General features: G+C 39.2%; 1 long non-coding RNA gene across 1 annotated transcript; it reads right to left on the bottom strand.

Annotated features, from left to right (window-relative positions):
* Positions 1-18,223: 18,223 nt before the first annotated feature.
* Positions 18,224-21,038, bottom strand: LOC112981541 (uncharacterized). Its single transcript, XR_003258739.2, has 3 exons — positions 20,900-21,038; positions 20,245-20,363; positions 18,224-18,324 (listed from the first exon to the last, which is right to left on the bottom strand). It is a non-coding gene; the product is annotated as an uncharacterized LOC112981541 (long non-coding RNA).
* Positions 21,039-24,136: the final 3,098 nt, after the last annotated feature.

Raw genomic sequence — 24,136 nt, 5'->3', positions numbered from 1 at the left:
GTCTTCGAGGATTCTGTGATCTTTCTAAGACCTATGAATCCTGGGATTTTTGAGCTTGAACTGATTGCAAGTTGAAACCCTATGTCACTGATTACCTATAGCTAGGACAGTTTTCATTTTTTAACAAGCCATCAGGTGCATAAAGGAATATGGAGCCCCTAAGACTTCTAAGAGCACTAAAAATATTGTACTTCACAGAAATCAAAATTCACACTGTTTTGAGCAGAGAGAAACACTAACGTATTCTGTTATACTGGTGTAATTCCAGAGAGATTAAACTGAACTCAGTACAGCCACAAACAATTTACCTCTATGAAAACGATGGCTGAATTGTATACTACTAGCTACACTAGTAGAAAAGATGCTTTTATTTGCCTCCAGTATGAATGTGAGTCATTTAGAATATATGTTGGCTAGTTTTTCAGTGTCCCTGTGGGATAAAAATGAAATTGCATTTGTGAAACAGGAGCTTCTGGCAAACTGTGCATAGTCTTGAAAATGAGGGGAAAAAATAGCAGCCAGAATTTTACACTCCCAAAGGTGCACAGGATAAATATACCCAGTGCTCAGCATTTGGAAAACTGATCAGAAAGTGTTTCTTATAAAGAGGTTGATTTGTCAAAGTCACTGAGTTGCTATGCTAAAATAAACTCCTTTCGTTCCAGCATTCAGGAGTGATTGAGAAAGAAATTATAAATCAAAAAGGACATCAAGACATGATAAAATTTTTATTAATCCCAATGGATAATGGATACAACCGCCTTGATTTTCTGAATTCCCCTTTACATGTTACAAACCACAAAACAAATGTTATTTTATAGTAAAATTTCAGCCCAGAGGGAAAGTCCCTAAGTGTAGATGCAAAGTCAAGTGCGCTGTGTAAACTATCAGTGCATTTGATGCACTGATATAATCTGGGTTGCTATTTTTGCCATGTTTTGTTGTTTGTTTTTCTTTTTCTGAGCAGAAAGTGAAAGGTGTAAAATGGAAAAAAATACTTAATACCACCATGATTGGTAAACAGTGGTTAGGTCTTCAAAGCTAAGCAGTTTTCAAACTAAATTTGTACACATGTTCTCATACACATTCTGTCCATATGTCCTATAACTATTCAAAGATGGTATAGGAAGGAAGAACACAATTATCAAGCTATAGTTTTATCCAGGAATTTCTTTGTCTAGTGCAACAGTAATTGATATAACTGGGCGAGAACACATTTTTTGGAAAAAAATGACACAGAGGCTGAGAATCTACTATCTACCATTGTGAGGAATAGGCTACTGATAAATCAGTATTTACTGATTTTAAATTCCAGTTATTGGAATGTGATGATAAATTATCATTTTATGAGATAATTCCCAATCATTCTTTTATATAATTCTCCTTTACAGCAGTAATCCTGTAACTATTATCCTGAATAATTTCAAATTCTTTCCCAAGGTTTTCCACCTGATGACTATAAGAATATTTCATAATGTTGAAAGCTGAGATTTCTTGTCTATTCATAGAATTTGGCATACTTTTCCACACAAACATCAAGGATCCCTCTAGCCCTTTGAATTGTTTTGTGAAAGCATAGGGACAGTGGTTTCAGGCTCACTTCCATTCTTCTCTACATTTTGCAGTTTTAATATCTTTGTCAGCTGTTATTTATTTCAGTTACATGACATTGCAATTTCCATGTCCTTTAGCTTTATCTAACAGCTAGGTCTTTTTCTAAGACTTTTAGAGATCTGATCCTGATTGCCTACTGTTTTTCCTAAGATCAAAACAATTTAAGTAAATCTAAGCACCCTCTGTATCATGTATTAATTCATCTGGAAAAATAGAGAATTTAACTAAACATAATCCACATCGGATTTTGAGCAAAGAGTTTCCCAGAGGAGATTTCAATGAGCACAGACAGAAACTCTGTGCTAGTGGCCATACTAGTAAACTCATAAACACATGGGGACATTTTCAGGCACTGCAAAGTCTTTTACTTGTACTAGCCAATGACTAGAACAAGTACTGACCACTCTTGGCCTGTGCCGATAAATGCTTTCCCAAATGGTTCCCAGGCATGGGTCATGCTCCAGGGGATCATTTCCAAACAAGTTGTTTGGATGTGGTTAGTTGTTTCAGAGGCAAGGCATGTGTCCTCATATAGATGTGGGTTTTTCCATGTCAGCTGTCCACAGTGACCAGAAATGTTCCTGAACAAATTGAGTTCACTTGGTATAGCAGCAGCCTGTTTTTGCAGGGACGTTTGCTAGAACCCAACTGAGGGTTAGCATGTATTTTGGGAGGAAAGGGGGTTATACATTCACAGAGACTTATTAGTTTAATGTAACTTGTCCCTAAAGACTCATTTGAGATTTCTCTTCTCATAGGTAATTCAGAACAGGAACCCAGCTTACACTGAGCCTCTTCCTGTGTCTTTTCCAGACACTAGCCTCACTTGGCTCCAGTTAGTCTTGCTAAGTAGTCCTCATTTATAAAGCTTTTTCTGCCCTGATTCCCTGAGCAAGGAGCATTTCCAGCTCCTCATCTAACTTCTCAGATCATGGTGGGGGGAACTTCTCTAGGGAAGGACCTGTGGGGTAGCTGAACTCTTTCACTTTGGGCTTTCCCTTTTACCTGGAAGGCATATCCAAATTCCTGCTCAGTTTTGAGACACTTGCCCCTACTATGTGTACTTCCCCTTCAAAATATCAGGTCTTGATGCTTTTTTAGTGTTTGGTTTTCCTCTGTATTGCAAATTTATATTTTTTTCCAGTTAGCTAGCTCCTTCTTTCATCTTCATTTTCTACTGGCCTTCATTCATTCTTGATACCTCTATTTCAGATATTATATTTGCTTATATATCTTTGCCTGACTGAAAATGATTAAATGTCCTGTTTGCCTCAAGTTTATGGTCTGTTCACCGTCTCCTGAATGATTGTTCTATGCTTTCATAAAGATTTAATCCAACTGAGAGATGCTGTTACCATCTTCTCCATCACTGCTGTGTACGTTATTCTGGCTCCTACAAAGCGGGTCCACTGGGTTCTTGCAGCTTCTTCCAGTGCCAGCAATCATACTGAATTGTGATATTTGATGTTGTTTTCAATTGACATTGACTCCATTTGCCTTTCAGCCTCAAATCCTTCACAGAAAAGCTATGGATATTTCATAACTTCCACAGTGTCAGACAATTGCCTATCCCTTTTGAGCATCACTAGCTGATGTCTCTGCTAGATAAATTCTCATTGTTTTGTTAAGGGTGAATTCTGGGTCTTCAAAGGGTGTGTTTTTCAGTGTTCTTTCCAAAGCTCAGTTATAACATCTTTTTTAAGAAGTTTGAGCTGAAATACAGTTATAGAATTCTAGTGGGGGGGAGGGGGGGGGAAGCAGCCTAATTGAGCCACCAAGCTGCTTCTCCCTTCATTACATGCTCTTTCCTCTAATGAATGTTATTTGATCTATTTTTAAAGACTCAGTTATTTGCTTCAATACTAACAGTCATGATTGGACAAGGGCTCAGTAATCCTCCTAACCTGCAAAACTCACAATATTAGAAGCATTTTAATACCAGACCTTTCAAAGTCTCTTCTATCTTTCATTTTTTTATTCTTTCTATAACAGAAAAGCAACCTTTTTGCTCACAACCATCATATTTGCTTGTAGGCAATCGCTGTTCAAATTCAAATTTCTGAAATTCTTCTGACTTAACTGAAGAGAAGTTGAAAGCAAATGCATATTTCAGAAAGTTTCTTTCATTCTTGTTGGTAATCATTGTTTATAGTAATGGAATGAAGTCCAGATTTAGCTTTCACTCTTGTTCCTCTCATTCACAAAGAAGGAGGAGAACTGAATTACTGTAGTCTTATATTGAATGTACTGGATTAATTTACTTTATCCTTAGTAATATATGCTGTTCAGAAATAGGTCAGTCAGCAAGTTTAGTTTTTTTCTTTGTTTTTCTTTCTGCCTAACTCATGGCCATTGCAAACTGTAAACTTCATATCCTGACAGCTTCTTGCAAGAAAGCTGTAAAGTAATATCCTAAAGAAACAGTTCCTCAACTCCAAGGACTTAAAAAAGCCTATGAAAATAGTGAGAAAAGAAAGGGAACAGGGACCATGATGATCTGAGAGGACTTAGTCCAAGCACAGGTGCCTTCCCAGAAGGCAGTCTGTTGTGTGCATAAGTATAGCTTTCCTGCATAGAAGCTGTGCCACGCCAGCTAGTCTCAGGACCAGACAATAGTCTCTGTCCTATTTTATTTGATAGGCAATATAGCTGGGAAACTGGCTGCTGTTGCACAGTGCTTAACCCAAGCAACTGGCTTCCTAATGCCCACAGTAAACTCCAAATGACTTTTTATTTTTTTCCACTCCCTCTGACAGAAAGTGAAAACATTATTAAAAGCTGTTTGAAGACGTGCTAAAGGGCATTGCAAGCTCTTTAAATGAATGACAGATTTAGGCCAAAAAACTATTTTGGAGCATAAAGTCCTTTGGGATGAGTGTGAAAACTCCTAATAATAAGGCAGCTGTTTAGATATTAACCTTTTTCCTAGTTGTAGTCTGCAAGTAACTCAAAGGATTTTTAAAATACTCATATTTTCTCATACAGACACTTCCTTGCTCTCTTCTTTTCTCTCCTTTGGTTCAAATTCTTAAGTTCTTACTGTTACTGTTATCTGGCCGCTCTCTATTCATTATTAAAAGGTGGAGCTGTCAATTTTCATATATGAGTTATTCTTCTGATTCTGATTCTGAACTGTGACTTTTGGAAACAAAAAATGTTGTTTAATACAAGCCAGATTATTTTGAACTGCACAATTTCACTTAAAATAGATGACAGTAAGGTTTATAGTGGCTTCTATATCCTGCAGGAAAGCACTCTCAAGTTTTGGGCCAGTCTCAGAGAGATTTCTTATGTAGAGTCAAACTTTAGTCCAGAAGGCAGAACTCAGGACATTGATAATTTTTGCCTAGATTTCCAGATTATGAATATATCTTTTCTTTACTTTATTGTTTATTTCAGTTGTAAGTTTCTTTGGGATCTTTTAATAGCTGGGGTTTAGGGTGAATAGTGATAGTGTATATGGAGGAGGATGTTGATGAATGCTCAGCACTGTAAAATCTTTGTTCATACACTGGATGCTTTTATGCGCTACCATGCTTAAATTGCTGCTACTGCCACCATCAAAACTTCAAACTGATGTTTTGTTGTTGATAATTCTGTTTACAGCTTTTCAGTGTGAGAGTCCATCTGTTTTACTTTATTACTTTATTCTCAAGGCTGCAGATGCTGGTGAAGTTCTTATACAACTCAGAAAAAAAAACCAAAATAGGCTTTCCCTGGTAAAAAAAAAAAGGGCCGTGTTCAATTAAACCAGCCTCTATTCATTTCTGACTTGGTGAATTCCAGAGGATAAGTGATTTCATGAGATTTCTGGAAGGATCAATAAAAAAGGGAATTTTCCCTACAATATAATTAAAATGACTCCTCCTTTCTCTATATTCCCAATATTAAAGAGACAGATTTGGTAAAGTCACATTTTAAATGAACTATTTCACATAAAAACTTTTCAACACGTTTAAGGCAGAAGAGTTTGAATTCCACCATTTATGAATTCTAAAGACTTCCAGCTCAGCAGGGAGCTGAATTGCTTTTCTGTATATCAAATAACAGTAATGAAGAAATCTCATTCCTGTCCTGCTTAGTCTCCTCTATGTGTTTAAAATAGTCCTATGAGACATACAGGTTTAATATTGGAGGCCAAATGTGATTAACCATGGTACATTTATGGCTAAAGATTTACTGACATTTGTGCTACAAAACATTTTTAGGTTATGATGAGCTGATAATTTTGAACTGAAATTCAGATGCACGAAGTCCCTTCACTGATGTTTATATGGGTCTTATCTTATTACATTTGAGTTAATCAGTGCTTTCCATACCATATGCATTTATTCATGTATTAAGCCAATGCTATCTGGGCATTGTACATACCAAAAACATTATTTATTTATGTTTATTTATTGACATTGTCTGGTAGTTACAAACCAGAATCCCACTGCATTAGGCAATATTAAAACGCAGTTTGAAAAGATAATTCCTACCTCAAAGACTAGACAACTGGAAAAACTACCACATGGTACTTGAAATCAATAAAGTTTGTAAGAAATCTCTCACATAAGAATTGGGACCATATGAAAGATGCAGTATATTTAATCAGTATTAAATCAAATATTTCAATAATGTAAAATAATATATCAAATATCAAATTAAAAAAGGTAAGAAAAAGTGATTCAGGCATCTTTAATTGGTTTATCCATATGATTTAAGCTCTTATTACTCCCTAGCTGGATTTTACAGCTTCATGCTCCAAGCAGATTAAGGAATTCCAGGACTTCATCCTGATTCATGCGACTACAGAGATTTTAGTTTTAGCTTTACTTCTGCTGAGCCGTGCCTGTCAGCTCAAGTATGGGGACAGTAGAACATGCTGGCCAAAACATGCTAGTTGTTTAAGAGAAGAAAACCTGTGGTAGCTGTGATGATGTTTAGTGGGAATCAATTGTGGAGGATCAGTCAATGTCAAAGAAAAAAACTTTTGGAGACTGTTGTTAGAGAACTCTTTCTATAAGTGCAAGTAAGACAGCATGGATATTGGCTCTTCTTCATGGGAAGTATGTTGGTTGGAGATTTCTGCGATTCAGGAAAATGACTATTTTGGTAATAGAAAATCTGTTTTTTGCTGCTGAAGAGCAAATGGGTTTATGAGTACATGCAAATAGTAAGTGACAAAAAGGAAATTCTGTTGTAACATTGCTGACTTGATCTAAATATATTAAGCAAGGCCAGTGATGACAAATGACAAATAGGAGATAATAAGAAAACTAACATTCATTGTCATGAAAAAGTGTGGTCTAAATGCACTTGAAATCTTATTGTGGTCACGCTTTTTGGAGGTATAACAGAATAGAGGTATTTAAAAGAATATACTGTATTATTTTTGCAGTTAAGTTAGAAGTTCCACCTGAAGACAGAAAGTGTCATGAAAAATATGGGAGGGTTTCTTTGGAAATTCAACAAGTAGGGGATGTTGATATGAGAAGCAGAAGGCAGATTCAATAAGAGCTAGTGAAAAATTAATTGTCTAATTACAAGCACAGCTTACACTGATGAGATGTAAAAACAGCATGTGTTCTTATATTAAAAGTCACTAGGCCAAGTTTTGAATTTATCCTAATTTCCTAGTTCTGTATTAATTAAAGTGTCTGAGATATTTTAAGACATATTGAGAATAATGGAGAAACAAGAAGAAAAATGCATATGTGGAGAACATGTATTGACTAGATCATTAGATAATCTTTTAAAAGGTATATATTTTTTTCTGATTATCAATTTTATGACCATTATTCAGTCACAGGCAGGAGGTCACCATTGTCAGCACAGGCCCCTCAGCTGGTCTAAAGCTGTAAATTCTGTAAAGCTAGGTTTAGCCAGTGGTGCAAGTTTCATTGCCTTCAATCTAGAGACTGCCTTGTGCTGAAGTGAACCATGGTGGCTGTACTGAGTACTGAATAGCTGAATAGCTTAACTGAACAGCTATGAAAAACTATAATTATGGTTGCATCTATGTTAAAGTAGTTGGAAAACTATCCTAATGAAAAAAAAAAAAGTAGAAAAACCAAACCCCAGCCCCCAAACCCCTAGTTCTTTGTCTCAACACCTGAGAACATTTTTTTTTTTTTTTAAGAGAGGGCCATCCACTGGGAAAAAAATATGAACAAAATGTCATGGAAGAAGCATGGTACCCACTTCCAACCTAGTAACACATACTGGTTATTTTCTGACATCCAGCTAAGCCTTTGCTACCCAGTACCAGGAAAGTGACAACCACAATAAAGATCTGAAGGCATGACACAGAAATTCTCTTTTTTTTATTATTTTCACTTTTGTTTTAACAAAGGGACTAATTCTCCTTTTTTTCTTCTCTTATTTTTCAGTAGTGCATGTGTGTATAAATATGTTGGTTACAGGGACAGCACATTTAATAGCTTGTCGTTTACTTTGAGGAAAATGTCTTCATGTTATTTAGTTGATTCTTCTGAGCTAAACCATTACTCAGAAATTGCTATTGTCTGGGTGAAACCTTCACACCTGTGTTAAGTCAGCGTAAAGAGTCTGTGTTATTAAGTGAAGGGGGCAAATAAGAACAACAAGCTAATAGTGTATAATAACAATAAGATTTAAAGATGAAGTGTTTAAGTGGATTCACTGTAGGTACTGAAATTGCCTTGCTTCCTGTAGCTAACTCAAGCTGTGATTATCACCTGCTTGGGTGGTTTAGCTTCACTAGCTAAATCAGCAAACTGTTTTGATGATTTGTGTTGTTCTGTGTTTCATTAGGTAAACAGAAGTACTAGAGTAATATAGAGTGCGCTTGGCTAGGTACGTATTTCATCACGCTTATGCACATCTTTTCCCTCTCCATTTGAATGAAGAAAATGAGCTCCAAAGACACTACATTTTAATATTACACCAAAATGACCCCCTAATGTAGAATGCAAATCTCTGTTCATTAAGTGCTGCTGCCAGGAAGACCCCTCGCAGAGTAAGGGGTTAGAGAATGCAAATTAGATGCTTGGGAACTTAGACTGTGGTGCTTTGAAGAACATGATTTTCTCACTCCTGTACGAATTTGCATTAAGTGACAAAGGATTTTCTTAAGCAGTTCTCATCATTCAAAAATGTTAGGATTTTTTTTCATATAAAAATGTTTTACCCAGCATATTTGACTAATGAGTTTTTTTTTTTTCCTGTAGATTTGGGATTTAGCATACATTACCCTCAATGCATTCTGAGGTTTGTCCAAGCTCACAGATGCTGTTTTACACAGTCTTTTTTGAAAGTAAAGCTACACTTTTAATGACCCAAATTTCCACTTATTAACAGGTTCTGAATCCTGAACTACAACAAGATTCCCAAACAAACCAGAAAATTTAGTGGAAATGTGAGAAGTCATGACTAAAGTGACAGTGAAACGTTACTGTCATTATAGACAGTGTAGAGTGTGTTACTTGCCTTTCAAGCAGCTTTTTACATAAAGTGAGAGAACTTAATGTGCCAGTTTAGATGACATTACAAAGGGTGTTTCTGGAGCTGTACTGAATATACATATTAGCCTACAGACCTATAAAGTGAATAGGAAAGTTAGGGCTGGAAATATGAACACTGCATGGTCAATTTTGGAATCCCCCCTCCCCCCACCAAGTACACAGGAAGAATGGAGGAATATTGGAAACCTTGTCTCTTATAGGCCTGACCACAGGAAAAGTGTATATGATGGGATTACAATAGCAACTTTTATATAAGTAGTATTCAGAGGGTGTTAGCTCTTGAGGAGAATGGAAAGAAGGCAAAACATCAGTTTTGCAGCTCAATACATTTTTCATCTAGAAAAAGTATTGCCTGTGTTCCTTGTATCAAGTGTTTTTGTTTTCCAGGTCTGTTATATAGAAAACAATAAATTATTAACAAGGGCAGCTGATTTTCTTTGAATGCAAGACTAATCCCTTCAAACTGCTAATTTGTGTTCTAATTAACTGATTAGAGATGCAGACATGAGCCTCTCTGCTCCGGAGCAGTGGAAGACAGGTGGAGCTCCTTCTCCAGCCCGCCCTTCTCGGCTGGTTTTGGTGGGGGCTGAGACAGTTAAGCTGTAGAGAAGCAGGCAGTGCCAAGTAGCAGTTCCTGCACGTTTTATTTACTAGTGTTAGAGTAGCCTTAGAGTGAACAGACTACATATGAGAACATTTGGGGTTACAGTTACAAGGCGCCCACTCTCAGGAGAAGGCCACACTGCATTGTATAATGCAATACAGATGTGCTTGAGCTAGCTGTAAAGTGTTTAAGTTCATCTCTGGGAAGAGGATAGATATTAAACCTGGCTTACATAGTGTGCTACAATGTATGCCATTAGGCCATAAGCACATACCGGTGTCATATTGAGCAGAGAATGACCTTAAAATTATCTGAACTACAGTGTTGGGTGAGTTAACTGGTTAATAAACTATGCATTTGGTGAGTGAGGTCAGTCCATAACCAATCACTGGAATGATCACTGAAATGGTGGTATATTAACCTAATTTTTTCAAGCTGTGTATTGCAACTGATAAGTATTGCACATGCTGTGCTATATAATTGCCATTATATACAGCATGAAGATTGGAAAATCATGTAACTTTGAGTATCCTGTCCATTGCCTTAGTGAGGAGCTGCAGATTCCCTTGATGTCGGTACAGCCTTCTGCCAACCTCAGTGGGACATAGTTTTGAGTCTGGAGAACTAGTTTCACCAAATGTTCTGACTTTCTCTGGCTTGTCCAGATTTATTATATCTGTCCAAAACAGTGCCTGGAGGGATCCTGTCAGTGTTCAAATTTGCACTTCAGGTTGAAGCATGTGAAGTATGATGTTAAGAGCTGGGGTACCTTTTTAGTAGATAAAGTGATGGGGTTTCGGTCACAGCTTTTGTGGGAGCTACATGAAGGCAATGAGTTTATTGAGTTAATTGATGAAATCTGCAGAATCACTGTTAACGTCTCATTTATGCCAAAGTATGCCTTCATTTGAAACAATAATGATAAGTATATATACTCATTTTTTCTATATAAGTCAGAGTGGGAGCAAGAGAGGGGAGTCACAGGTCTCTTCAGTCATTTCTATTTGTCTCGAATTTCCGTAGTTATACACTGACGGCTCTGGGTGAAACTCAGATGAATCAGGAATGATCCTTGCCCACTGGGAGAGGAGTCAGCAATAGTGACAAACAGCATAGATGTCATTTGCTTCATAGATTTCCAGAGCAGTATCCAAGCACAAAATAGAGTAGAAACCTCTGTTCAAGATTACTGTAAGGGGCTGCAGTATGTATTTGGTTTAAACCTTATACCAGATAGGAACAGTGGTACATATCTGGCCTTTCCCACCCCTATAACTTGAAATAACCGTCTGAAAATTCTGCATTAAACTATGTTTCCAGGTGCAGAATGTTATACTAAAGCTTCCTCTTTTTTCCTCTAAAACAGCTGCTCAAGAAGAGTCTAGAATGTTACACTAGACCATAATTAGTTTCAGAGAAAAAAATGCGGTCTTTTGAAGTTTTGTACTTGGCACAGTTTGTTAGAGTTATTGCCATCCAAGTCAAGGTAGTTGTTGCCTGAACAGGGTATTTACAGTATTTTAATACTGTTAGACAGAATGTTACAGATCTTGCAATAGTTGTATTGTAACCATAATAACTGAAGAATATAGGAGCAGGAAGACTTTCAGAAAGAGTCAGTATCTTCTGTTAGAGCAGCTGATATAGTTGGTGTATCTGGTGGAAATGAAACCAAAACAGATTCGGTTTTTCAGGCACAAGACCTTTCTCCATCTTCGCTAACCTCAAAGAAAAAATGCATTGGCATGGGAAAATATATCAGCCAATAACTTTGTTCTGGTAAAGTTTGAAAGCACGGTCAATATCTTAAGTGTGAAAGTCATATAAAAAGTTGCAGTTAGTTAAAAATAAGCCAAAAGAAAATACAGACAAAACAATATAACCAAGACCAGTACCTTAAAAAACAGGAAAATGAGAGAGCTTCATCAAGTAAGAAACCTCCATATTTGGAAGTGTGGAAATTTTCCAATGTACCTTTATCACCCTGCTAGAAATGCCCTTCAGAAAAAAAGCCATCTGAAATATAAATATTTCTTGGCACAACAAAAATTATTGATGCAATTTGCATTTTCTGGTTTTGAATAGTTAAGGGTTGAGTTTATGCTATATGGAGTAAATCTAAATGATTCGTCACTTATGAAAATGTTGAAGTTCTGTAGCCCTCTAGGAAGGACTCAGTAGAGTCTAAATGAAGGTGAACTAGATTATTACACAACTCTTCCACTACACAACTAATCCATTATTACAGAACTATTCAATTCCAAACACTATTTTCTCTTTTTTTCCTAATATCTTCTACAGGCAAAATTAGAAAACCTGACCTCAAATAGCCTGTTAATTCAGCTAAAATTAATGTATTTCTATTTACCTATGATCTGCTTCTTACTTTGTCTATTTCTAAGAAGTATTTTGAGCTTTATTCCTATTGATAGTTTCTTACTCAATTAGACAGTCCATGTGAAATCAAATCTAGCTAGTAGTTTTGATGATAACATTAAAAGGAAATCAGGGATATACTTAACAGCCTAGACTTTACACCTGAGACTGCTCAGTTAAGAGGCTTGGACATCACTGTTATCCTTCAGTCTTACACAACTCAGTCTTCAGTAACAAATTCAAGCTGGTACAACTAAGCTTGTAGAATGATGTCCTAGTTTGCTGCTGATGCAGACCTAAAGAATATTCTTTCCTTTCACAGATGGGAACTGTCCTTGATGAGGATTTATGACTCATACATTTCCCCAGGCAGTTCCTGCACTGGTGCAATGCATGTGTTGTCTTGCTCAAGACTACGCGTATGAGCAGAATCTCTGCATAGCTGTTAACCATTCTTAAAGTTGGGAAACAATCTGGTCAATGGGCAGCCTGATTAACTTCACTGGAAAGTATATACATGGTAAACTGCTTCGGCGTTTAATTTATGTATAATTCATAGGACAGAAGTTGGGAGGATAAGTTTTCTAGAGAGATATGTACCTGCAAGACAGCTTATCATAGTGTTTAAGTTGGATACACAAAGTTGGTGATGCAAATACCCTTGAACAGCATGAGTAAAGCTGACAGTATTTGCTCTTAAATCAATAAATGTAGGTATAGACATTCCAGAATCAAAGAATGGCTGAGGTTGGAAGGGACTTTTGGAGATCATGTAGTCCAACTCCCATGCTTAGGCAGGGTGACCTAGAGCAGGTTGCCCAGGACCATGTACAGCTGGATTTTGAATATCTCTGAGGATGGAGACTCCACAACTTCTCTGGGCAACCTGTGCCAGGGCTCAGTCACCCTCACAGTGAAGAAGTTCTTCCTTATGTTCAGATGGATCTCTGTGTGTTTCAATTTGTGCCCATTGCCTCTCATCCTGCCACTGCTCACCACTGAAAGGAGTCCAGCCACATCCTCTTTATACCCTCCCTTCAAATACTCATACACAATGATAAGATCCCTGCTCAGTCTTCTCTTCTGCAGGCTGAACAGAACCAGCTTTCTCAGCCTCTTCTCTCATGAGAGATGCTCCAGTCCCTTCATCATCTCAATGGCCCTCTGCTGGACTCGCTCCAGCAGCTCCATGTCTCTCTTGTACTGGGAAGCCCAGAACTGGACACAGTACTCCAGATGCTGCCTCCCCAGGGCTGAGTAGAGGGGAAGGATCAGACCATTTCCTTTGACCTGCTGGCAACGCTCTTCCTCATACAGCCCAGGATACCATTGGCCTTCTTGGCCACAAAGGCACATTGCTGGATCAGGGCCGACTTGCTGTCCACCAGGATGCTTGGCTCCTTCTGTGCAGGGCTGCTCTCCAGCAGGTCAGCCCCCAGCCTCTACCGGTGCATGAGTTTATTTCTGCCTAGGTACAGGACTCTGCACTTATTGGACTTCATGAGGTTCCTCTCTTCCCATCTCTCCAGGCCATCGTGGTCCCTCTGAATGGCAGCAAAACCGTCTGCTGTATCAGCCAGTTTGGTACCACCAGCAAACTTGCTAAGGGTGCATTCTGTGCCATCATCCAGGTCATTGATGAATAAGTTGAACAGGATTGGAGCCAGTATGGACCCCTGGGATACCCCACTAGATATAGGCTTCCAACTAGACTTTGCACCACTGATCACAATTCCCAGAGCTCTGCCATTCACCCAGGTCTCCATCCACCTCATTGTCTGCTTATTTAGCCTGCACTTCCTGAGCTTGCCTAAGCAGATGTTATAGGAGACAGTGTCAAAAGCCTTACTGTAGTCAGGGTAGACAACCTCCACTGCTTTCCCCTCATCTACCCAGCCAGTCATCCTATCATATAAGGCTATCAGGTTGGTTAAGCATGATTTCCTCTTTGTGAATCTATGCTGACTTCTCCCGATCACCTTCTTGTCCTTCATGTGCCTGGAAGTAGTATCCAGGATGCGCTGCTCCATCAGCTTTCCAGGAATTGAAGTGAGGCTCTGTGTGACTTGTAGCTCCCTAGGTCCTTCACTTGCCCTTTTTGAAGATTGGAGTGACATTTGATTTCTTCCAGTCCTCAGGCACCTCTTGAGATCACCACGACCTTCCAAAGATGATTGAGGGTGGCCTAGCAGTGACCCTGACAAGCTCCCTCAGCACTTGTAGGTGCATCCCATCAAGGCCCATGGACTTGGGTCTGTCTGGTTTGCTTAAGTGATTCCTAACCTGATCCTCCTCCACCAAGGGAAAGTCTTCCTTTCTCTGGGCTTTCTCCCTGGTCTCTGGGTCCTCAGATTCCTGAGGGCTGGCCTTACCGGCAAAGATTGAGGCAACAAATGCATTCACTATCTCCACCTTTTCTGTGTCCTTTGTCATGAGAGCCCCTGCCCCATTCAGCAGTGGACTCACATTTCCCCTGGTCTTTTTTTTTGTTACTGATGTATTTATAGAAGCTCTTCTTGTTGTCCTTGACATCCCTCACCAGATTAAACTACAAATGGGTTTTGGCCTTCCTAGTCCAATCCGTGCATGAGTCCCTGTATTCTGCCCACGTTACCTGTTCCTGCTTCCACCTTCTGTATGCTTCCTTCTTTTGTTTAAGTTTTGCCAGGAGCTCTCTGTTCATCCATGCAAGTCTTCTATCACCTTTGCTTGACTTCCTGCTCACTGAGACAGGCAATTCTTGAGCTTGGAGGTGCTCTTTGAATATCAACGAGCTATCTTGGCCCCCTTTTCCTCTAGGACCCTATCCCATGAGATTCTTCCAAGCAGGTCCCTGGGGAGGCCAAAGTCTACTCTCTTGAAGTCCAGGGTTGCAATATGGCTTTTTGCCCTGCTCCCTCCTCTCAACATCCTGAATTCCACTATCTCATGGTCACCGAAGTCAAGTTTGCTCCTGACCTTCACATCCCCAACTAGCCCTTCCTTGTTTCTAACTACAACGTCCAGCAGAGCACTTCTCCCCATTGGCTCCTCTATTACCTGTATCAGCAAGTTCTCATTGATGGTCTCCAAGAACTTCCTGGATTGCATGTGTCTTGCTGCATTCTCCCTCCAGCAGATATTGGGGTGGTTAAAGTCCTCCATGAGGACCAAGGCTTGCGAATGTGAGGCTACTTGCAGCTGTCTGTAGAAGGCCTTGTCTACTTCTTCTTCCTGACCAGATGGCCTTAGCAGTATCCCAGCAGTACCCACAACAGTATCACCCACCCTTAATCCTCACCCATAAGCTCTCAGCCAGCCCATCATCTACCCCTAGGCAGAGCACCATACATTCCAGCTGCTCTAGGGTGATTCCCCCTCTTCATCTCAAAGTGTGATACCTAGAATTTTAACTTCAATTATTAAAAAAAATTTGTAATTAAATTACCCTGGATAGCTAAGTGAAGCATTTCTTGAATTAACTGCAGTGAGAAACATAGGGTATTCTAAGTGTGTAAAGCCTGTTCTAACTGACACAGGCATAGGAGAGACAAAATGGATTCCCAAGGCAATCAGACTGTTTGAGAAATGAAAATAAGTTGGTAGAATGTACTCTTCTGTGAACTAAGCATATGACTGACATCTCTTTTGTTAAGTCTGTAGATTTTTTTGTCTTCTGTTTTAACAAACATGCTAAGGAAAATGCATGGGTGTTCAGCTGTAGGCTGGCTAGAAGTTTATATGGGAGTTTAGCTCTTTTTTCAGGACAGAAGAACAAAAAGGTTCCACTGGATGGAAGACATCTTCACTGACAACTTGTCTGGTATTGCCCATTTTTCAAATCAGTCTCAGAGATTCACAGTAAAGTCTGCATTAGAGATCCATGTGTGAACTACATGAGAATGCTTCCGTAAATATTCATTTTTGAACAAGCACTTCAAAGTGCAGCTCCGGTGCTGGTTGCTTTTGGAGCATGTAATCTAAATCTCTAAAGGAAGAGACTGCTCAGACAAACCTCACTGGATCATACTAGAACATGCAACATGACCAGCCTAGCTCCAGCCTACCCTGGATACCCGAGGTGCTGCTGTCCTTGCCTGCCTGGGAGCTGCTCTTGGAACATCTCTTGCCCTTGAAGATCTAAGGTATGTGCTGTTCCTGTTGGCCCTCAGCCACAAGAAGATATTGATCTGCAACTCATAGGGGCAGAAATACAGGGTAGTCTTATCTACCACAAGTGTCCTGTGCCTTATTTAGGTTTATGGTTTGAGATAAATCAGGGTTTTTTGGGTTGTTTGGCATTTCAGGCTGACCCTGGAGCTGACCAGGAAGCAGACAGTGACTCAGACGTTCTGTCATCAGCGTCCTCCCGGGTCTGAGGGAGGAGGATGTAGTCCTGAGGGAGCACATCTGTTCCTAAGGAGACTGTCTCCTACCTGGAGTGGACAACGTAGAAACAAGTTCTGCAGAAAGTATGCTTCCCCCATGCACAGTGTAAGTAGCACATACAGTCCAAGGAGGGAACAGATATCTCTCTACTTACCTAGGTAGCAGTTAGACCACAAGCCACTCCTTTTGCCACACTAGAATAGCTGGAAACTATTCTAATTGTTGTTTGTCTCATATGATGCCATCATTTGTGCCTCACACATCTTTGGAGCTAAAAGATTCAAGAAATAAAAATCTGTAGTAAAAAGTATGCTGTTTATTCCTTTATACTTGGAAGATTTATAAATTCAAACCTTTCCACCCCCTCTTGGAATCTCTAGATGTACTAACCGTGAATGAGTTAAACAAGGCATTTAGAATTGGTTTAATTATAGCTAAAACTGGTGAAAAAAGGTTAAGGATAGAGCTCATGCTGAAATTTTCTTTCAGTGCTTTTAAACTAAATTTCCATTCTATTTTTATTCACTCTCTTTGTTTCTGCTTCAGCTTTTTATAATTACAGGTTTTTTTGCAAGGCATAAATAAAAGCTCTTAGTACAAGTGGCAATGACTGTCTGTGAGAATAACAGACATTCGAGGGTTATAACATTTTCTTTCCTGGTGCCAGTTCACGAGCATATCACTATCCAGCTAAGGACAATTAAACATTTGTGTTAAGGTCTGATTGCAGTGGATTATCAAAACTGCTTCTGCTCAGAGCTTTGCTGCTTGGCCACAGCTTTATTCTGTATGTGCACTGCACTCACCCATGTTCTTACACAGTCAAGTTTTATTTCTCAGTTTTTTAGCTTACATGAGCACTAAAATAACTTCAGAAAGCACACTAACAGAACAAAGTCTAGCCAGGCTTGTTCTATTTTGTTGTTCTTTATTGAATTGAGCTGCAAAATTGGCAGTTGCATAAGAATACGTGACTGGAATGTCACATCACGGACGCCTGTTTGGTATGCATCTCACATTTTCAGCAGGCCTTCTATCACTTAGTGCTGACAGCATGAATGGATGCAGAGATTTACTGACTGACACTGCAAAGTTGCCTTTGTCAGGAGAGGCAGACACCCTAATGATGTGCAGTCTTGCTGAACCTAAAAAAGAGAGGGAAATGAAGAGAGAGAGAGAGTGTGACATTGTTTCCATGGATACACAATAGTACTTCTTCCATACCTCTTCATACTGCCTTGCCATCTGTGTCCATACTGCAGATAACGGTGGATTACGTCTCATTAAAATATTTAATGACTCCCAAGTTATTAATTAGTGGAGATTCAAATAAGATCGTGCCTTGTTGTAAACATTACTCATATAGTAATCCAGAAATATATTTCGTAAAGCAAATAATATCACTCTGTACCTAATTTAACCAGATGTACAGCAAGAAACCTTGGAAATAATCTGTCTCTGGACATCACTAAACCAAGAAACAGTATGCTGTAGTTGAGATCTTTGCTTCTGTGTTTCATACAGAGTTCCAACACAATGTCTCAACAGAGAGCTGCCTGCTGCAGACTTCCTTGTAAGGTGCATTGCTTGTTATAACAGGGCACTGAACAACAGAGGTTCTTCAACTGTAGCTTTGTAATATTACTGAAATCTGAAATACTGAAATATTGAAATTAAAGTAAAGCATGTTCTTAAATCTCAGCCCTCGAAGTCGTCCATACTGCCCAATTACATGCATTAAGTAGCTCCCTAAAATGAATAGGTACCTACCTCCATTTTTAATGAAAAAAAGTTCCATACTAGGTCTATATTCCTCCATCAATTAACATAAAGATGTCCTGATCTCTGAAGATAATTAATCGGCTTTTATCTAAGCTGTGATATGGAGAGAAACAATTCTTATGTATGATAAGCACATTATATGCATTCTCATACTACGATGAACTCCATCTTCTCCCTCAACATAGCCTGGAAGAATTTTCATAAATAGGCTACAGAGTCAGCCTATCTTCTGCTCATTTTCTGCCCAGCTGGATCCACCATGATTCCTCCCTTGGCCATGAAATAAAGATAATTATTACCTTTCCAATCTTGCTTTTGTACTGATAGCTAAAACACTCTCCTTGGATGTGATCCTAGCCTTCTCAGATAGGGGAGGCTGCAGAACCCAGATTTCCAGCTCAAACTGAGCATATCTGCTGGTCCACTACCATGTGATACAAAGGGTGACTTTTTTCTTTGTAAAATATTTACCCTCAAAAAAAATTCAGCACTTTACATCCCCAGTGAATAGTTGTGTCAATTGTGTGGGTTTAAGTTAGACATCTGCCAGATCACAGACTCAACAGTTTCTCATCGATTGAATCCAGATGGTCCTCACTCAGTATAAAAAAAAAAACAATAAACACACTTCAGCAATGCAAAGTGTCCATAGTCAGTCAATGGAAAAAGGTAGGTATCTTCCAGGGGTATTATGATTTGTTTTTCAGGAGACTCTGTCTCTTTCCCATAGAGCTGAGGTGTTTGAAAACAATCTTCTAGAGCCAATTACATACTTCTTAGGGGTAACGCCTTATTGAGGTACTTAAAATAAGTTATCTGACTTAGGCATATACCTTCTAAAGCTGTTTAGTAACCTCTTGCCCACCATTCACAATCCTCTTTAGCCATCTTACTGCAAAATAAACAATACCATGGCAACTATAGCAACTACTTACTTGCAAAAATAATATTATGAAATGAAGTAGCAAATTAAAGCAGATAGAAAGATGTAAACATGGGAGGGGGGATGTGATGGGTCAAAATTTATACTGAATGACTTGACTTGTTTCCAGAAATACATAAAGGTGTAAGGATGTTTGCACATAAAAGATACAATTCAGCTTTAGGCTGAAAATGTCAAGATGTAAAATAACTGAAAAGGCTGTAAGACTGTCTGCTAAAGATTATGCATACATTTACAGCAAAATTTCCTTTAAAGACACTGGGAAATTCTCCTGTGATAGGAGCCAGAAGACCTGCAGTTTTGCTACGAGATATGATTAATCTTTAATGAAGGTATTTGTGGCACAGAAATATGAGTGTCCCAAGAGCTGCACACATAAGACTTGCTATTCATTTGCCTGCCGAGCAAAATGAACTTTTTTTCAGGCCGTTCTACAGCTCTGACTTATACTGTGTAGGCCTTTAACTCATGTGAATCATCTCTTTGCATACAGTGAATCATCTCATATGAGAGCTGCAGAAGGGGTTCTTAGACCATTCCCTACTTTGAGCAAGACATATGAATAACTGCCAAACAGATGTCTAAAAGGACTATTCTATGCTCTGAGTCCTGCCATGCTTGTAAGATGCTGGACGTATTCAACAAAACCTGCCCCCGAATATCCAAGTGCAAAGATGGTGACACCCAGTCCTGCAGTGATCCTTGCCCCCTTTTGGCTCAGCTGAATAAATCATAAGCACAGTATGCATTTGTCAGCTAGTACAGTATTTATACATGCAATATGAAAATTAATGTTCAGGCTTGTATGGTATTTTGAGTTTTGCTATGCAAGTTTATGAACAGTAAGACCATGAAAGTAATCACAAAATTAGTCTTTGGCTGGAATTTGTTCCTGAGACAGAATAAGGAAGTAGGCTCTGGAATTAGGCTGACACTCCTTAACCAACGGGTTATTTGCATAGGGGGTTTCACTCCCCCTTGTCTAAGAAATATATGTGAATTCAAGCAAAACAACTTCCACTTAAAATACACACACATTTAAGATTACTTTCTCAACATGGAAAACTGACCTGAGAAGCCTCATGCTTTTATACTCAGTCCCCAAGCACACTAAAGTGTGCTTCCATCTTCACACACAGCATGCAGAAGTCTTCTGTTAACCTCGCACTGGATGCTAGCATTAGACAAACTAGAAAACAGAATGGGCAGCATTAAAGCCTTGCATGTTTTAAGCAGAATTTTTAAAGGTCCACGGAGGAGAAGAGACCTTACAGACAGGTTCTCTTCATTTAGCTTTAATCACCTAAAAGTTAGGTGTCCAGTCTAGCCTAAGTTTCATCTGGGTGCTTTGGGAGTTATAAAACCTCTACAGAGCAATCCATCCTACCTCTTAAAAAAGGCTGGATCATGCTCTGGAAACGTTCCTCAGTTTTCCTAGATTGCAGATGAAACTTAGACAACAGCGTTAATCCAGGCATTTAATTTTAAGACAGATAAGTTTAGTTGAGATAAATGTCATGCATTCACTTCCATTTAAGAGAACTCTTATCCTTAACTCCTATTGAAATATTCCATAATGCCAGCCACTAGAAAGATGAGCTGTAAGTTCCCAGAATTCAGATCAGTCCAAAGATCTTTCTTGAAGACAAGAGCAAAGTATGTTATCCAAAACTGCATCTATTGCTAATATTTTCTGCAGATAATTCAGTTATATGCCACACTCACGTGATTTGTTCCTCTTTAATATTGCAGATTAGTCCTTTTCTTCCTCAAAAGTAGTAGATCCCTAGAAGAAAAAAAAAAACAGCCCAAAGATTAAGATGTCTTCCAGAATTTAATGAAAGCAACCCCTACAAAAAAAAAAAGAAATTCAACATATGCAGCACATGTTTATAGTTGCAACCAAAAAAATACCACAACAGTTGAGTACAGGGTAAGCTGCCTTAATAGAAAACCATGTATAATCTATATCTGTGAGACACATATCAGAGCAGAAGCCTGATCTATATTTCCAGCCTGAAGAAGCTGCATGTCGCCATAGTGAAGTCAGCAGAGCCCAAAGGGATATACATCAACCAAGAAACTAATCTATAGCTCTATATTACTTAGTATATACTTCAGAGAACTACCCTGGAAGAAAAGGAACTTCTTTTGAACTGTTGAACTGTACATATCATGCTGATAAGGCTTTTTTCAACTAATTAATCAGAGACTATCATTCAGTCCACTGTTGGCTGAGTTTCTGCATTGCAGTACTGAAAGCTGACTGCACTGCTGATGCCTAAAATAGGTCTTTAAGCCTCATTAACATCATTCCCAAGTAATTATGTAAAATATTTCAAAAATAAAAGAATGGCTTTTTCAGTCAAAACCTTTAAGAAGATAGTTGTACATCGGAAAGATAGAAATGAAAGCAGTATCTAATGAAAAGGAAGATTCATTTATGCCCTCTATCATCTTCACAGATAAAAGTTAGTTGACACATGCAGTATAAACCCAGCTTCAACAGACTGTGCTTTGTTAGCTATGGAGAATTTGTCTCATTGCTGTGTAACATTAATTCTGTGGTTCTCTTTACCGCTTGTACAATCTGTGTTAAGAATCTCTTTTGCCTTTAATCTTCTGTCATAATGACCATTTCGTAAACCATTACACAAACCATAACAATCTCAATAGTCCAATGGCATCCAAACATTCGACAGCTTATATTTAGAGTATTAGCGCTGGAGCTGAGTAATGATGTTTTTTCTTTTTGGGCAAAGTTCTTTTCTTGGCAGCTGCCAAGCTAAAAGCAAAAGAAGAACTGATTTTTAATACCTTCTGTGTTTTAAAGGGTTGACTTTCTCTTTCATTTCCCTATTCCCTATACCTTACAGACATTTTTTGCATATGAAATATAACTTTGATAGTCTTTTATGCCCTAGGGCTTCCTCAGTAGTCACAACTCAGTTTTACTTTACTGAACTAAGTCCAAATATGTTAGACTTTGTGCAAGTTTGCACTCAACTTTGGATTTCAAATAATCAAACTTGGGAACACTGAATACTCTGATTTGGATTCTGTCCATAATACATATGTGCAAACACATTCAGAACCAAAGTAAGCTCAAAGGGAATCCCAGCCGAGTCATGCTACCCCTTCCACTGGTACCTTTCAAGTTGTGTGTTGCAAAAATTGAGATTCCTTCAGGATTATCACTCATTATTTAGAAGATGTTTGTCAGAATGGCCTGAGTCAAAGACTAAAGGTCTACCCTGCCTCCAATAGGTGACCAAAGCAAATTCATATAGAGGATGCAATCAGACAAAGCAAGCAGACATGACATTTTTCTCTAATGTTTTCTCAGCATCTGCTTTTGAGCTCAAGGACTTCCAGCAATGGAGGCTGTTTCTATGTATTTAGTATCCCAAAAGATTTCTCTTCCATGAACTTACTCCGTCTCCTCCAGAACACATAGAATCTCTATCCTTACATATATTTGGAAAATTTGGACTACAGGCCCTTTTAAGGCAGAAGCAGTGAAAATTAACATATGGAAAAAGTGAAGGGTTTCACCTTCATCTTCTCATCCAACTCTGTTTTCATTGGAGCTTTGGATACATTACACCATAATCAAGATACAAATAAAATGGAGATAAGCATATTTAAACCAGTGTGGGTAGATACAACTGTGTAGCTATGGCCACAGAGACTTCAGTGTATACTGTAACATGTAGCCATGAGTTCCTAGGATCATAGTATCATGGGATCATTCGGGTTGGAAGAGACCTCAGGAGATCTACAGTCCATTTCCTGCTCACAGCAGGGTCAGCTATGGTATCAGACCAGGTTGTTCAGGGCTTTATCCAGTCAGGTCTTGAAAACCTCCAAGAATAGAAAGTGCACATCCTCCCTTGGCAACCTGCCCCACTGCTTGGCTGTCCTCGCTGGGAAAAAGTTTTTACTTATATCCAGTCTGAACCCCTCTTGGTTCAACTTATGCCAACAGTTTCTTGATCTCTCATCAAGTGCTATTTTTAAAAGCCTGGCTTCTTGATGAGTTCCTCACAGCCACAGCATGCTGCTGCTTGGTGCCCCTGAAGCCATCCCTTCTCCCAGGAGGACAAACCCAGCTCCCTCCCAGCTCTCCTTGCAGGGCGAGTGCTCCAGCCCCCAGCTGTCCTGAGGCCCTTGCTGAACTCACTCCAATTTGTCGAGGTTTTGCCTGTACAGGGGATTCCAAACTAGACGTAGTATCTAGATGTGGTCACTGTAGATACTGCTGAGCAGAAGGGGATAATCCTTTTTCTCATCTTCAAGCTGTGCTCCTGTTCTGTAGCTTGGGATGCTGTTAGCCCGCATTGCTGCCCAAGCACAGGGCTGGCTCGTGGAGCTTGCTGTCTACCCAGACCCCCAGGGCTTTTCCCACAGAGTTGCTCCTGAGCCCCTCCATCCCCAGCTTGTATTTCTTCCCTGGTACAGGATTTTGTATTTCTCCTTGCTGAATTTCATAGGGTTCCTGTGAACCCATGCCTGTGTAGGTCCCTCAGGATGGCAGCCCTTAAGCATATCAACTGTTTCCCCCAATTTAGTGTCATCTGCAAGCTTAATGACAGCATACTTGGTCATCTCCTCCAGGTCATTGATAAAGAGGTTATGCAGGACTGGTTACAGGATAGACCACCGCAGTATCCCACTTGTTACTGGCCTTCAGGCAGAGTATGACTCATTAACCACTACCTTCTGAGCCCAGCCACTTTTTACCCCTCTGGTTGTCCATCCATCCAGACCATAACATACTAGCTTGGATGCGAGAATGCTGTGGAAGGCAGTGATGAAAGCCTTGAAAAACTCAAGGTAATGGACATCTCCTGCTCTTCCCTCATACACAAATTAAGTCATTTTATAGTAGACAGCAATCAGGTTGGTCAGGCATGATTTGTCCTTAGTCGCACGCTGACTGTTCCCAGACTTCTTCTTCTC

Source organism: Dromaius novaehollandiae, chromosome 3 (assembly GCF_036370855.1).
Source record: "Dromaius novaehollandiae isolate bDroNov1 chromosome 3, bDroNov1.hap1, whole genome shotgun sequence".
Lineage (NCBI taxonomy): Eukaryota > Metazoa > Chordata > Aves > Casuariiformes > Dromaiidae > Dromaius > Dromaius novaehollandiae.
The sequence above is the reverse complement of the archived record's forward strand: the minus strand, read 5'-3'. Positions and strand labels throughout refer to the sequence as shown.